The sequence below is a fragment of the Nelusetta ayraudi genome, unplaced genomic scaffold (genome assembly GCF_046127955.1).
Source record: "Nelusetta ayraudi isolate G7.1 ecotype Tasmania unplaced genomic scaffold, CSIRO-AGI_Nayr_v1 ptg000114l, whole genome shotgun sequence".
Taxonomy (NCBI): Eukaryota; Metazoa; Chordata; class Actinopteri; order Tetraodontiformes; family Monacanthidae; genus Nelusetta; species Nelusetta ayraudi.
The window spans coordinates 1215447-1232500 of NW_027466164.1; the positions used below are offsets into that span (position 1 = coordinate 1215447).

General features: G+C 49.5%; 1 long non-coding RNA gene across 1 annotated transcript in view; it reads left to right on the forward strand.

The window, feature by feature from the left end:
• Window positions 1-5081: 5081 nt before the first annotated feature.
• LOC142903617 (uncharacterized) overlaps window positions 5082-17054 on the forward strand; it is a 16175-nt gene continuing 4202 nt past the window's right edge. The window contains exons 1-2 of the long non-coding RNA XR_012929269.1: window positions 5082-5313; window positions 8593-8934. This is a non-coding gene — a long non-coding RNA (uncharacterized LOC142903617). The remainder of the gene's footprint in view (window positions 5314-8592; window positions 8935-17054) is intronic.

Here is a 17054-nt window from a genome sequence, read left to right on the forward strand (position 1 = left end):
CACGTGAAAAGTTAACCCAGGTTGCTGCCTTTCCAAGAAACAGCGGTTAGCACACAGTGAGACACCAGAATCCAGACTGGGGGAATTCCTTCAGGCTCGGCGGCCCCGTGAGGCTTTGCTGTCTCTCACACATGAAGCACAGTGAACCCGGCTGGATGAAGTCAGCCAGGTAATTGGGTTTTATCTGCATTCGGAGCAGTTGAAAAATGCGGAAGATACCTTGAATGCAAACAGAGGTTTTGAGCTGTTTCGACCTCAGCCGTCATGTGATTGGTGAACAAACCAGTGACGCATTAAAAGTCATAGAACGAGGATATTTCAGCTCCAGATTGTATTTGCCGTTTTGTTGGCACGCGGCTCAGATTAACCAATCTTTTGACGTCGCCAAAGGCACATGTGTGAGGTCCAACGAAGCATCAGCCTCAGAAGGACGCTAAGAACTCGTAACTATTGTGGGCAGAAAATTGCAAACAGAGTTAAGCATCCTGATTTCTGGAGATCTTTTGCCTTAATTCATTGTACCGTCTTGGGAGAAGACATGCAACCTGTTACTCTGCAAACAACTAGATAGCTTAATTGTCACTGTGAAAATGTTGCCATGGTAACGGACATGACATGGCACTGCTACCTCACCTAGCAGTGAGCTACTTCCAGAAAACACCTCACATTTGTAGGTGCAAGGAAGGATGGGATTAGCTCTTCTTCTTCTTCTTCTTCTTCTTCTTCTTCTTCTTCTTCTTCTTCTTCTCCCACTGCACATTTTGACCCACATTCCATGGAGCAGCGCGCTGGGTGGGCTCCTCTCTGCCGTCACCGGGACAGCCAGAGCTTGGAGAGAGCCGTCATAACAACATTTCTCAGTTTATCACTTTGCCGAGCTGGTTTATGTCTGAGTAGCAGCGCGGCCCTTTAAGAGACGTTCGCGCACATGTGGCAAAGGCGAAAACTCCCGCCTGCACTGAGGTATTGTTGGTCTCCTGTATAGGTGCGTGCATGTGTGTGTTTGAGTTCCTGTGTGAGTGAGAGAGAAGCGCACGCACCCTATAAACACCAGTGCGCGCAAACTGCATTCATTAATAAGACCCCCGAGCTGTTGCTGTGCGAGAGGTAATTACTCGCCGGCGAGGCTTTGATGGAAAGTTTGAGACTGGCTGGCTTGACTCGGCCTCTCCTCTTTATTTTAACAAGGGATCTTTACGGCTGCCACTGCTCTCCTCCGGTCTCTCCCTCAAACACGCGCCGCTTACGGCCTCATGGAAACACTTTCACGCGTCAGACTTTTTTTAGTGGGGATGCATCAACGCCGATACCAGCATCGGGTATTAGTACCGATACCAGGGTTGAGTACTCTACTCGTACTCGTAAAATACGTGTTGATACCACCACACTGATACAAGTTGTATATGATCATGATAATTTTGTTCAGTTTGTGTTGGTACTGCAGTGAAACTTGTCACAGTCGCCCCATGTTCTCTCGAAAAACATGCTGAAGAATATTGTTCAAATAACGCAACATCTGTAGGAAAGTAATTCTATAACGAGTAATGGCCTTATGAAGTACTCAGTATTGGTCTTGGTTGAGTACTGAAATGTAAGTACTTGTACTCTACTCGATCAGTAAAAAGGTGGAATCGGTGCAGCCCTACTTTTCAGCATAGGGGATGGGGCACTCCTCCATGCTGCCGCTGCTGCATACCCTCTCATCATCTCATCATCCAGTGAGATGTTTGGAAATGTTTCCTCAGAGCTCCTCTGTGACGCCGAGGTCTGATCCGGTTTTTGTCTGCTGCTGCTGCTGCTGCTGCTTCTGACTCATGTGGGTGCACGCTGGGTGAAATGACGGCTTCCCCTCTCAAACCGCTAATAGTCGGTCCTGTGTGTGTGTGTGTGTGTGTGTGTGTGTGTGTGTGTATGAGGTCTGCTCCACAGGTTTTGTGTGTGATGTGTCTGCTGCGGTGGCAGGGTGGTAGTTTGGCCTCTCGCTTGTTGACTCTCCGGTCTGAGCACTACCCCCCCCCCCGCAACACCCCCCCCCCCGGAAGATGTAGTGGTGTATTTTTAGAACATCCCAGCTTGTAAATGTCCCATATTTTGTTTGCAGAAATATTATTATTATTTTGTCACAGCAATGTGCCTCTCTGTTCTTTCTGTGAACTCCCCAGAAATGAAAAAAGTCCATTTCTGGAATTTCTTCTTCTTCTTCTTCTTCTTCTTCTTCTTCTTCTTCTTCTTCTTCTTCTACTTGTGGCTCCTTGACTGGATGCAAAATGGTTAAAGTGACATAATCAGCAATCTGGCACGCTCAGTGTGATGTTCACTGAATTGCAAATGTGCTGCTCTGGGCAATATAAGCCAATCTAATCCCCCTGCTTTGACATCACAGCTGTGGACACATACACACATACACTCTCTCTCTCTCTCTCACACACACACACACACACACACACACACACACACACACACACACACACACACACACACTTATGAGTGCTCCATGCCTGTTTACGTCACAACACACACGCTCACAGACAAACACAAACAATGCAGATGCAGATGCCAAAAGCAGTTTGTGCAATAACTTGGTCAAATGTTACACACCCAATCATCAACAGCAGTGACCCACACAACCCACTTGTTTCACGTGTTCATAAAAAAATGATTGGAAAAACTGTATTTAAAACTTTTTTGTACATCCTCACAAATCCACATTAATTATATCAGAATAGAAACGACGAGCTTACAATGCACTCCATTTCTCCGAAACTTATCTGGAGAAATGATTATCCTCTGTTTCCATGACGAAATCCCAGCAGGGGATCTGTACACAGGCAGGGAAGCGGCATTAATTCATTATTACAAGTTGAGAGCAGGAGAAGCCCAATCAGCCTCAAGTGTGATTAAGTCAAGTCCAGATCACAGAAAATAACAGGAAGTAAAAGAAAATCCGGCGGCGTTTTGCTCAGAGGTATAACTAATCATCGGGTGGTGCTGTGAAGAATGCCAGTTAGACTGTGCCACTGAATCTGACGTTGTTGTCACGCAAAACAGCACAGGCAGGATTTCTACGTACCCCGACTCTTTTGGAGGAATTGCAGTTCAGTGTGTTGCCACCGGAGCCTGAGAAGAGGCTCCACGATGATGCTAAATTTCTGCAAAGTCAACCCGCCCTCGGTGAATGATGAAAATGTCTCCAGCTGAACACGTAGCCAATGTGAAAAGTGGTTAGCACATTACCATAATCCAGTCAGCTCAGCCCTGGGAGTGAGGTTCCACTTTTTGCCCGTGGGTGGTTTCTGAGACTTGAGAAATCAAATATGAAGTCGTGGAAATAAAAGCATATTGAGTTAGCGAGGCAGCGTGGAAGGCGTTTTGTGTTGCAATGGGCGAGAATTGGATAAAAGCGTTTTGTTTCATCTCATTCGCCGCCGCGACGCAGTGCTGAATAATGACAGGAGGGCTGATGGAGGTTCAAGGCAGGAAAATTGCCTTGCATTGTCATTGCAATGATATGGAGCACTCATGATAGTGTAACGTATAAGAAACACTGCTCATACGTTATCAGACAGGAAGAGCAGTTTATTAAAAAATCAGAGCAGCGGAAAGTAGCGATACAAAGTAAGGTTAAGTCAATGAGAGCTGCATGCTGGGAAAATACAGAAAGATTTCATGCAATATGCGAGTCCCATGACTACTGCTGAGGCTATTGCCATGCAATTTTAGTTATTATTTTACAGTTTTCTATTGAATGATTTTTATTTTGTATCTAAAGCCAGTTTAAGGATTAAGTTTAGCACGGTAACATCTTATCAAAATAAACAAAACATAGCACTGTTCTTTTTTTCATTATATACATATTAAAAGACAATATTTTAATTTTCTTTATTTTACTCAACATTTTAAAGTACTCAAATAGCACTCTAAAACAATAGGCTATATTATAAATTGTGAGCAGAAAAAAGAACAATACATAAAAAAAAATAAATAACATAACATCAAATGAAAGTATTAATAATTAATAGCAAACTGTCCAAATGTTGTAGCACGTCTTATATTAGGCTTTTTACATATTTTTGCCAGTGAACTTTAAAGGTACCGTGCGTTAAATGTAGAGTCATCTAGTTCTGAGGAAGCACATTGCACATATTATTTTATTGTGTTCACGTTAAGTGACTTGTTCAACAACTAAAAAAACAAACAAACAAACAATGTTTTTTGTTTTTTAAATAGTCCATTTCATGCCAATAACAGATCACTTTAAACACATTGTACACTTGACCAGCAAGTTCCTGAACAAACAAACTCTGTCATACTCGGCCCTGGAGTCCAATACATAATCACTGCTAGAGCTACTGGCCCGCTGGTATTAGATAGCACATGTAGTTTGGTCTACTTACTTTGGTCAATCAGGACAGGACGTTCATTGAAGGATATTATTATGGCTTCATTGGTTTATTGTTATTTTATTTTTTAAATGTATTATCATATCCGCCTGTGGAAAAAGGTTACTGTTGAAATTTAAATCGGAAAGCTGGAAATTCTTTTTACATTTGGAATTCGATTTTTGCATGTGGGCTATATAAAGTTTAAAGTAAATTGTAGAATTTAACTTTGCTTGTGCCATATTCAGGTCGAAACAGAACTTTTATTTGGGTCCATATATATAAAAAAAAAGCTTCACTGTTCTATCTGGAGTAAGATTTTTCAAAAAAAAATAATCAATGTTGGACCGAGACTTTGTCCAAGTTTGCTATTTTGACCCCACAGCGTATTAGACTTTGACATCCGTGTTATTCCATCTTGTCAATCTGTGCTAGGCTACTTGAAACTAGCTGTCCTCCACCTTATGACCACACCCACACACACGCTGCTACTTTCTCTTTGCGAGCCGTCCCTTTCCACCGTCATGACGGCACATACTAACATATTCACGCAACAGACAAAACCAAAGCGGCGCCTCGCAAGTCACGCCGCGGCGACGATAATCACGTTTTAGATCAGATTTTGTTGTTGTTGTTGTTGTTGTTTAAAAAAGCCCGCCCCCTGCTCTCCGAGAGAGAGAGAGAGAGAGAGAGAGAGAGAGAGAGAGGGGGGGGGGGGGAGTAGGGGCGCCCCATGTGACTGTGGCGGGGCTGTAACACAAATCCAGTATGGCGGAATGTGTGAGGAGATGGATCTCCTCGTCCCCCTCCCTCGCTGCGCCGAGCTGAAGCCTCAACAAACACACAGCCGGACCGAGTGACATGGGAGCGGCGTGAGGAAGCGCGACGGGACGTGACGCTGGGAAAGTGGCTCTGGCTGCTCGGTCCGTGTGAGGTGAGCCGAACCGAGCCGAGCCGAGCCGAGCCGGGAGCGTTCGTTTCGTTCGAGCCCCCGGAGGCTTTGATGTTGATATTTTTCGGTGGTGGCTTGAAGGGATGCGACGCACTAGACAGGCGGGGGATGGCGGAGGAGGAGGAGGAGGAGGTGGAGGAGGAGGAGGTGGAGGAGGTGGAGAAGGAGAGGAGGGACGCGGCGCTCATCAAAACAATGTCCGGCTGAAGTTTCCGCTCCGCTACCGCTCCCTCACCTACCGGCTCTCCTCCGCAGCGAGGAGTGGGGCTTCTTCATGGGGTATGACTTATTATTATGAATATATGTTGTTTTTTATTATTATTTTTTTTTAATATACAACAATGTAGCTTTAACGAGCGCGCACGTTTTGTCGTTGCGGTTGCAGGCGGGAAGTGTGGAGGCTAAAAAAAAAAAAAAAAAAAAAAAAAAAAAAAAGAAGGGAGGAAGAAAAACGTGGGGGAACGGAGGGAACGGCGGCGGCGGGCGGGCAGGCGGGCGGTGTTATCGTGCACCGATTGTTGCCGGAGCTATTTTTAGCGGCGCAACCCCGAGCCTCGGGCTCCTTAACTTGGCGTTAGCAGACAAGAGAGAGTCGCTCCCGTGTGTGTTTTATCAGTTCATCAGAAATGAACGAATTGTGCAGGCCTCTCCAAGTGTGTGTGTGTGTGTGTGTGTGTGAATGGGGACCGGCTTGGGCGGTGGTAATTCTCTGCATGCGTCAAGCAGCAACCTCTTTCCTTTTTTCTTTTTTTTTTGTGAATGGGGGGGGGGGGGCAGCAGAGGCTGCAGCGTGAGAAGAGCTTCTGTTTGTTGTTGTTAAAGGCAGTTAATGTGTTATAAGTTGGTATTTATTGTGTTATTTCACGGGCGCCGTGATGGGAGTTTGGACCGGAGTGCGCGGTTGTTAAGCTAACAGTCCGTTGTGTTGTTGTGGTGTGTTTGCCGTGTGTGTGTGTGTGTGTGAGAGAGAGAGAGAGAGAGAGGGAGAGGGAGAGGGAGAGGGAGAGGGAGAAAGAGAGTTTGGGTTGCATTTCTGCACCTCCTGGCTTGTATTGTTTTTAATCCTTTCTACCCCCAGCACCACCCTCCTCCTCCTCCTCCTCCTCCTCCTCCTCCTCCTCTCCCCCTGTATCCAGCCAACTTGTGGGGGACAGCAGGGCAGGGCAGGGCAGGGGAGTGGTGGGCTTCAGGGGGTGGGGGGGGGCGAGTCTCCCCAGATCTGTCACTCTGCATCATGCAAGCTCTTTATAGGGGACAATAGGCCGGGACACACACACACACACACACACACACACACACACACACACACACACACATGCGTAGTTGTTAACCCCTCCCCTGACTGATCTAGTGCCCCGGGAGAATGGTGTTGCAATGTATGTCGCCCCCCACCCCCCAACGCCACTACCACCACCCCTCCTTAACTACTGCTGCTGCTGCTGCTGCTGCTGCTGCTGCTGCTCCCGTGACACAGACACGCCGCCCCACGCCTTGCTTTTCCATCACACAGCGCGGGTCGACGGTGCAGTGGTGTAGCGTAGTTTATTCTTGTGGGTATACTTCTGATCGAAAGACGTGTAACATTTCATTTACAGCTGGACTTTAATGACCTGGCCAACAGCACTCACAAGACAAATGTGTTAAATTAAGGAAAAATGAATAAATAGTGATAAAAAAAAAGTAAAGCTTCAGCAATCGAGTGCAAAAAGTGGTGCAAACACACAAATCCATTCTCTAAAGCGGCACTAACGCGACGGCTGCTACTCTCAAACAGATCGGAACATGAAACACCATCTTAATCACATTTTTAAACAGGAAAGTCGACGTTGTGTCAAAAAACAGACTGATACATATCTTTGATGCTGCCTATCACATAGAGAGACTACACCGCTGTGTGTGTGTGTGTGTGTGTGTGTAGTTGTAGTAGTAGTAGTAGTAGTGTGGTGTGCACTGACTGACTTCCCCCCCCCCCCAAAAAAAAAGAATTTGGGGAAGGGAGGTGGGGTTGGAGGGTTTGGAGGGGTCAGCACTTTGTCCTGCGGCTGCTTCACTGTCTGTCTGGCCCCTCATGTCTTGAGACCCTTCTCAACACACACACACACACACACACACACACACACACACACACACACACACACACACATATGCATCCATCCGACTTCCCTGCGACACACACGCACACACACACACACACACACATATCCAGAGGAGAGAATGTACATTATTATTACCCCCCTCAGGCCCTTCAACCCCCCCCCCCCCTCCTCCTCCATCGTCTCCCAGTTCCTGAAGTTGCGACTGGGGCGCTCGGGGCTCTCTAACGGTGATGCCGTCTGACACCGCCGCACCAGGACGCCGGCGCTCGCCGTCTCCGGGAACAAAGAAGAAAAGAACAATCGTTTTGTTTTCAGGGACCTCACCCTAAAAAGAAAAAAAGAAAGAAAATATATAAGTAGACCAATTTTTACCTTTAAAAACTCTACAAATTGACACATTGGAGGTTTTTGCAACTCAAGAAAGTCAGCGTTTTCCACATTTTGTAGTACGAGGTCGTGCAGTGTGGACTGTGGCAGTCCCTTCACTGGCGTGAGGTAGATGTTCTACTCTGTTGGAGGGTGGGAGGGGGGGGGGGGTGGGCAGCAGGATGTGTAGTCTCAAAAGGGTTGAAGGTCCCTCGTTCGGATTTTGTAAGCTTGTTTATTTATTTATTTATTTGTACTTGAGTGCTTCTTGACAATCCAAGGTTTTGCCACATGAGAATATTGCTCCCGTGCTATTATCCCATCAGCGCTGCTCACTTCCATGTGTGTGACATGCGACTGCTTCGTGCGCAGCCAAACCGTCAAGAATTCCTCGAGCTGCCAAACTGCAGCTCCATCGTCTCAACCTGCAGCTGGATGTCCAAAAAATAAAGAGAGAGGGAGAGCGAGAGAGAGAGAGAGAGAGAAGTCAGTATTCTAATACAAACCACAAGAGATGAGCGGAAGGTGAGGTGTGAGGGTGGGAGACGCCAGGCCCGTCATCGACCGTCGATCAGAGCCGCTGGACTCGTCCGTCATCCGTCTGCAGCTCGTTTCCGTTTCCACGTTTCCCCGGCTGCGCGTGACGACCTTTGAAATGTGAAAACGAGTGCAACTGCGAGCGCGGGACACGGGGACGAGACGAGCCCCCCCCCCCCCCCCCTCTCCCAACCCCTCCCCCGCCCGAAACGTGATGACTCAGACCTTTTTTCTTTTTTTTTCCTCTCATCCCCTGCTGCAGGTTGGCACCGACGCTCTGATTGGAGCAGCCGAGAGCCTCATGGGGATTGGCTGCCACCGCCGCCGCACGTCTGCTTCCTGTTTCCAGCCGTGAGGGATCTCCCCCCCCCCTCCCCCCTCCCCGTCACCGCCCCCATCCCACCTTCCCTCTTTACACACACACACACACACACACACTGAGGAGAGCCCGTGACTGGATAACAGCTTTGTGATCGGCTGCCATCCCTGTGACTGAGGCCCGTCCCGCCTGCCGCTCGGACCTCCACCTTATACTGGGCCGCCCCCCCCCCCCCCCCCGGACCCCCCACACCTCCGTCAGCGATGACGTCACACAGCCACAAAGGTGAGATCACACGGCTGCCCCCCTCCCCACAATGCATCTCGCCTCCTCCACTGAATCTGAATCAGAATCGGGTTTATTATCGCCACGTTTTCACCGCATAGAAACAAGGAATTTGACTTGGCTCGTCTTGTCAGAGACGAGTAATGAGTCATAATAAGTTAGTGAAGAGTTCAAAATATAAGTTATGGGTATGGTATAAATGAAGAAGCTACGGATGGGGCGTACGTGATGCTGTCGACGCATCGAGACACGATCGGGTTTTAACGTCGTGCTGGAGCAACGCCCTCAGTGCTGCAGATATGCATCAGCAAAAACACACAGTCAGCCAAAATAATGTATACACACCTCAGGTTAAGCAAAACTTGCATAAATATTTAATTTGTGTATGTACTCCCATACATATAAATACCTCTCTCGAAGTTTGATCAAATCACGATAACACTGTGTGCTGTTGTACAATGTTTTCCCAACAGAGGGCATTACGCTCATGAATGTAGCTCAGGGGTGGGCAAACTGCAGCCCGGGGGCCGTATGCAGACAGTGAAGCTCCTTAATCCGGCCTGCCGATACTTGAAGAAATGATATTAATAGTCAGTCAGTCATAGAATAGCTGCATCTCCTCCATGTTTTCAGTGTTTTCAGAGTCATTTCAATAAAGAGCTCAACACCGTGGGGCTTCAAAGACACTGATTTGGTTGCAACCTCTGGTGTAGCATCAAGTGTTGAGGTAACAAACGTTGCCCAGCAGTAGTTTGCCAGACACAGAAATGTGTGGAAGCCAGTGGCCTCCACCACTTTGAGCACCTCCAGCAGCTGCAGAGGCCAGAGGCCCGTCCCCTCTCCTTCTGGTTTTCTGCCCCCTATTGGAGGAACTGGGCTCCACATGGGGTGCGTCCAGTCCGAGGTGTCGCTTTGCCTTCGCCGTTCTGAGTGACGGCGGCCGACGCGCTCTCGTCGGGCGTTGGCGGGTGCAGACGCGACGGTTCGGCAGCCAAGAATCGTTCAAGGAGACGAAAGCAAAGGAGGGAGAGAAAAGCCAAAGAAAAAATCTGTGTTTTTTTTTGTTTTTTTTTGGATAGGCATTTGAATTTGTTCGCGCTCCGAGCGCTTCAGCCCGGTTGCGTCGGGGTGGTCTGTCGCCGGGGCCAATTCTGCAACACGCGGCGCCGTTCAACAACGCAGGGCTTTGTTCTAACAGGGGGCCGAACAATGAGACGTTCAAGATCTGCAGCTTTTGTTGTTTGTTTTTTTTTCAAACTCCTGTGTTTGCAGCGTGATCACAGGCTGCCAAACCCCACCACCACCACGCACTTATATCCAGTCTTGCACCGGCCTCACAAGTAAAGCCCTGCAAGTGTGTGTGTGTGTGTGTGTGTGTGTGTGTGTGTGTGTGTGTGTGTGTGCAGCAGCAGCAGCAGCGGCTCTGTAGGGCGTGTGTGCGTGTGCGTGCGTGACTGCCATTTTTCTTTTTTTTTCTTTTTTTTTTTAATTCTTAATCTGTAAATGAGCTTACTAGCGCGCATGCACGCATGTTATTTATTTATTTATTTATTCATTTTTGATCCAGCAGCGCTTACTCATTTTCTTTATTACAGCGGTGGTGGGGATTTTTAGATTAAATATCATTTAGCGCAAATCTCCTCCCCGGAAAAGTGGAAAATATAAAAACGCTTTGTGGGGTTTTACGATTCCCGGGACAAAAGCGGAGGGCGGAGGGTTGGGGGGGTGGGTTGAGGGGGGGGGGGGGGGGAGGAGGGGCGGGGAGGTCACACAGATAAAAGGCCTCGCGACAGGATCCCCCCTCCCCCCACCCCTCCTCGTCGTAGGCATGTTGGCAAACAAGCCTGTGGAATAGAGAGCTTCTGCTTTAGCACGTTAGCGGGCAGAAGTTGTTATTTGCCAACACCTGGGTCGAACATCACGCAAATTGATTGGGATCTGCGCACGAGTCCGGACACATCCGAGCAACTCAGCCCACGGCAACAATCACCTTATGTAAACCCAGCGTTGGGCCGCCAGGGCCACCCAGGCCTCCTCTGCTGGTATAACCCGACTGAGAAAAGCACATTTCCCCGTAAATATGATCATAAAGTTATTCTCCATTGTCTTTTCACATCATATAATATCCACTTGGTTGTACTGCTTCCATTGTCGTATATCACCGGAGAGTTTTTATCCAATCATACTTCAGCTCGCTTGTGTTGTCAGGTTCCATGAAATCTGCCTGAGGCCTTCAGAACCGACACAGCAGGCTGCTGTTGGCTGTCAGTGAACGCACCACCGTCAGTTGCGATAGCCAATCAGATCTGGAGTCTGCGATGCCCAGACCAGCTAGCCGCGTTATGCTGAACTTCCCTCGTAGGCGTCCTGTGATTGGATAAGAAGCCCTGAGAACCTCTGAGACTGAACTCAACCTGGAGATCCGGTTGCAACCACGACGGCTGAGGGAGAAGATGAATAACTTAATAGTTAATAGTCTGTTTGGTTGTCGTCTCCTTGGTCTCATACGAATCAGTGACAATGCAGTTTATTGGACCAGTTTGGACCAGAGCTGAAGGTCACAGAGATTACTGTTGGTGAACTGATTCAACTTTGTTGAGGAACCTCTGAAAGAGCTTTGACAGTATCAGTGGCCTTAGTTACTGAGTCCTAACGATGTTTTAGATGATCTGGAAACCAGGTGTTGCTCCACTTGGTTCCCTGTGTGAAGGCGATGTGATGTGTCACTGTGATTCTCTATGGATTCTGGAGCCGCGGTGTCATATTGAGGGTAATGGTGAGGTGGATTCATTTACGGTGCGTGAAATGCACCATGAAAAACCACCTCTGCACCGCCGCCCCTCCGATCGCTCTGCACCACCGACAATGAGAGGTCCCTCCAGATGGAGGGGCGGGCGAACGCACGGCCGCGTGTGTCTGTTTGTTCCGAGAGATAAGGACGGGTCGACGGAGGAGGGGGTGGGGGGGGTAGGGGGACAGGGGGAAGAGGAGCCGGGGGGGCAAAAGTCAACCTTTAAGGTGGAATTCCGTTTTGAAACATTTGAATCGGCCTTATCGCCTGATTGACAGTGTTTACGGGGGAGCGTAAAGCACACGGATGCCTCCGGTCTTTGCAAGTGCAAGTTAGTCACCTTGGAGCCGCTACAGGAAACAAAGCCGCGTTCAGTGGAAAACGTTTAACGGCCAGATTGTTGCACGTGTGGGCGTCGACGCCTTTTTATGGCTCCGAACCGGTGAACTGCTCGACACGGCGCTCTTTCCTTGAACACCTCGGCGGTATATGGGTTTATAGGTGGTTTGTTGTGTGTGTGTGCGTGTGTGCGTGTGCGTGTGCGCGTGCGTGTGTGTGTGCGTGTGTGTTTATACGGACTCAAGGCAAAAATAAACAGTGATGAGGAAGAGCGGAGGAAAAAGGTGCTAAAGATAAGATAATGACTTTTATGAATCGCTGGTTTAGCTGCGTACTCTGCTTCCTGCTCTGCTCCGGCCGTGTGTGATTTCAGGCTCTTAAAGGGCCGGCGCGCTCTTTCACACACGGACGAGAGCCAATCCTGAAAAAAATACATATTCCCAGCGTGCGAAACAACCCGTCAATATTAGGAGAGGGAGACGCCGTCCTCCTGAGTGTTACTCAATGCCACTCAATACCAATAAAGATATTTCCGTGACTAGTAGTGACAATACTGTGAATATATACATAAATATATACAGTATTTTAGCTTTTTGAAAAAATAAGAGACCCCCTTAAATTTGGCTTTGATGCTTTCAGGGTGTCTCATTGGTTGGTTCATTTGGGGGGGGGGGGGGGGGGTCCAACCCCCCCAGTTCCTCCCTGTATTTCACACACTGGATATTTCCCAACCTATCAGTAAACTCGCCAACTTCTTGAGCTAATAGGCACCATGTTAAACACAGCTGACACGGGATTGTTCATGGGGACGGACGGCCTCGTCGTAGTTCTCTTCCAGCTCAGGGGGAAGTTTCCTCTCCCTCCGTCCTTCTCGGAGTGAAAAACAGAACCAGCGCAGGAGGTCGAGCCAGACTCTCAAGGTGACTCGCTGTCACGGCCAAAGAACAAAAAACAAACTCATCCCCGGTGTTTATGACTGTAGATGCTAATAAAACCCAGCAACCTCCTCCTCCTCCTCCTCCTCCTCTCCCTGCTCCTCTTCCATGTCCTTATTCTCCTCTCTCTCCTCCTTGTCCTCCTCTTTCTCTTCCACCTCCTCCTCCACCACCACCTCCTCTTCATCCTCCTTCTCCTCCAGCTCCTCCTCCCCTTTCTCCTCCTCCTCTTTGTCCACCTCCTTCTCCTCTTCCACCTACTCCTCCTTCTCTTTCTCATCTTCTTACTCCCCCTCCTCTTTCTCCTCCTCCACCACCTCCCCTTCCTCCTCCTCCTCCTCTCCCTGCTCCTCTTCCATGTCCTTCTCCTCCACCGCCACCTCCTCTCTCTACTCCTTGTCCTCCTCTTTCTCTTCCACCTCCTCCTCCACCACCACCTCCTCTTCATCCTCCTTCTCCTCCAGCTCCTCCTCCCCTTTCTCTTCCATCTCCTCCTCCACCACCACCTCCTCTTCATCCTCCTTCTCCTCCAGCTCCTCCTCCACCACCACCTCTTCATCCTTCTTCTCCTCCAGCTCCTCCTCCCCTTTCTCCTCCTCCTCTTTGTCCACCCCCTTCTCCTCTTCCACCTCCTCCTCCTTCTCTTTCTCATCTTCTTACTCCCCCTCCTCTTTCTCCTCCTCCACCACCTTCCCTTCCTCCTCCTCCTCCTCCTCCTCTCCCTGCTCCTCTTCCACGTCCTTCTCCTCCACCGCCACCTCCTCTCTCTACTCCTTGTCCTCCTCTTTCTCTTCCACCTCCTCCTCCACCACCACCTCCTCTTCCTTCTCTTCCTCGTCCTTGTTCTACTCTTCCACCTCCTCCTCCTCCTCTTCCACCTCCTCCTCCTTCTCTTTCTCATCTTCTTACTCCTCCTCCTCCTCCTCCTCTCCCTGCTCCTCTTCCACGTCCTTCTCCTCCAGCTCCTCCTCCCCTTTCTCCTCCTCCTCTTTGTCCACCTCCTTCTCCTCTTCCACCTACTCCTCCTTCTCTTTCTCATCTTCTTACTCCCCCTCCTCTTTCTCCTCCTCCACCACCTCCCCTTCCTCCTCCTCCTCCTCTCCCTGCTCCTCTTCCATGTCCTTCTCCTCCACCGCCACCTCCTCTCTCTACTCCTTGTCCTCCTCTTTCTCTTCCACCTCCTCCTCCACCACCACCTCCTCTTCATCCTCCTTCTCCTCCAGCTCCTCCTCCCCTTTCTCTTCCATCTCCTCCTCCACCACCACCTCCTCTTCATCCTCCTTCTCCTCCAGCTCCTCCTCCACCACCACCTCTTCATCCTTCTTCTCCTCCAGCTCCTCCTCCCCTTTCTCCTCCTCCTCTTTGTCCACCCCCTTCTCCTCTTCCACCTCCTCCTCCTTCTCTTTCTCATCTTCTTACTCCCCCTCCTCTTTCTCCTCCTCCACCACCTTCCCTTCCTCCTCCTCCTCCTCCTCCTCTCCCTGCTCCTCTTCCACGTCCTTCTCCTCCACCGCCACCTCCTCTCTCTACTCCTTGTCCTCCTCTTTCTCTTCCACCTCCTCCTCCACCACCACCTCCTCTTCCTTCTCTTCCTCGTCCTTGTTCTACTCTTCCACCTCCTCCTCCTCCTCCTCCTCCTGCTGCTTGTCGTCTCCCAGCTCTGCTCCTGCTCAGGGACACGCCCCCTTCAGCGTCTCATCCTCAGAGGCCGCAGAGAAGCGCCGTCCCAGCGAGTGTTGACAATGAAAATGGGTGTGAGGGAGGCCGACTGGAGGCCGACCCAGTTAAAGGTTAACACGTCCAGGTTTTTCTTTTTCCTTTTTCTCTGCGTCCCTGGCTGGGAATCCACCCACCCAGCCAGCTGGGAATCCACCCAGCAGCCTCCTGTCATCCTCTTATCCTCCGCACGCCGTCACGCCATCGCCGCATCGCGCCACTTTAATCCGGGGGTGAAGGGGTTAAAAGTTTTTCGCCGCAATAAAGAGGGACCGGCTTATCCCCCCTGAACCCCCCCCCGTCCCACCCCACCCCGGCGCTATTTTTAGCACGGCGCGTGCGCACGGCAAATTTGCTCACGTGCGTGCGTGCGTGGACCGACAAACAATCATTATCATTTTTGCCGTCCCGTTTACCCCCCTCCCACCACACACACACACACACACACACACACACACACACACACACACACACACACACCTCACCCCACCTTCCCCTTCACGAGTGGTTTGTTGTCGGGGGGCTAAAAATGGAGCGCGGGACTGCGGCGCGAACGACACAGCCGTCGCCTCGGTGTGACACAGGCGTGAGCAGGGTGCCAAATACAGGGTGGTCCGGAGTGTTGGAGCCCCCCCCCCCCATTAACCCATGAGACCCCCTGCTGGAAGCCTCAAAGCAAAATGTTAAGGGGTTTCATATTTTATAATAAAATATAATTAAAAAAAACATAGATATTATTGTCATTAATGGTCACTAAAATGTCCACCCCCCACCACACACACACACACACACACACACACACACACACACACACACCTCTGTCTCATATTCCATTTTTTTTCTTTTTAGAAATATTAATATTATTCACAATTTCTTTTTGCCAAGCAGAGCCAGCTGGTCCTGTGCAACCTCCTTTGTCACTGTTCTGCTTTCGGAACACTAAAGGGTATTGGGCTCTCACTCTGTGTGTGTGTGTCTCTGTTATGTAGGCCACAGACACTGAGTGTCATCGTTTGCATCCTTGAATAATATTGCAAGGTTATTATAGAAATATATGGAGCAGTTTTAAGTAACAATCAGGAGGACGAATGCTGACGGGTTTTTCACACAGTGAGTGAGATGCACAAGTGGCAAAGCTCACCAGAGACCATACAAACAGCAGCAACAAGGTCAGAAAGGAGGAGTAGGAGCAATCAGAAATAACACTATATACAATTTTTTACGCACACACACACACATATAAATATATATATGTATATATATATATTTATATATATATGTATATATATATATATATATATATATATATATATATATATATATGTATATACACACACACAAAAGAAATGTACTACTCATTCATTCTTACAAAGCAAAATATGTGGAGTGTGTAAACAAGCAGCGCTTTGTTAACACCCCCCCTCCCCGGCAAAGCTCCTTTTTTTAATTGGTCGCGGGGACAGAAGTGGGGGGGGGTTGCGGGACATGAGCTAATGAAAGGGACGGGACGCGTCTCTCTCCCCCCCGCCGCCGCCCCCTCCTGGCTGGCCGAGAAACGGGACACACTGTGTCCTGCCAGCGAGCTGTCGGCACCAATTACACTTTACACAGCAGCCGCCTCCCAGCCCCCCACGCCCCCCGTCACCCCTCTGTGCCTTTTGACACCCGTGCTGCTCAGCAGAGCTCGATGGCCCGGCCTGGCCCGGACCGGACTGGCTCGAGTCGGGTCGGGTCGGGATGAAACGGACGGCGCTCTCCGTAAAGAAACACATCCAGATGAGATCAGAGTCAGAGGAGAGTTAGTTTGAAGAACTCTCATTTCACTAAAATTTGATATATTTTATATATATATATACTGTATACTGTATTTTGTAACCGCCAACCCGTGGGAGGGAGAATTCGGGACCCAGGGAGGGAAAAAGGTTCTGAGAGGAAGAGCCGCCGTCTGATTATTAATGTCATTGTTCCCTTCTGGTTCACCTTGTCTTCGCTCCCAGTCACCCTGGACGGAGGAGCCGGAACAGGAGGCGCACTGAATGTAATGAGGCTCCCCTCCACCTCCACCTCCTCCCTTCTCCTCCCTTCTCCTCCCTTTACCCTCCTTTTCCTCCCTTCTCCTTCCTTACCTTCTATTCTCCTCTCTTCCCTTCCTTCCTTCCCTTCTCCTCCCTTCTCCTCCCTTCTCCTCCCTTCTCTTCCCTTCTCTTCCCTTCTCCTCCCTTCACCTCTCTTTACCCTCCTTTTTCTCCCTTCTCCTTTTCCTCCCTTCCCTTCTCCTTCCTTACCTTCTATTCTCCTCTCTTCCCTTCCTTCCTCCCCTTCTCCACCCTTCTCTTCCC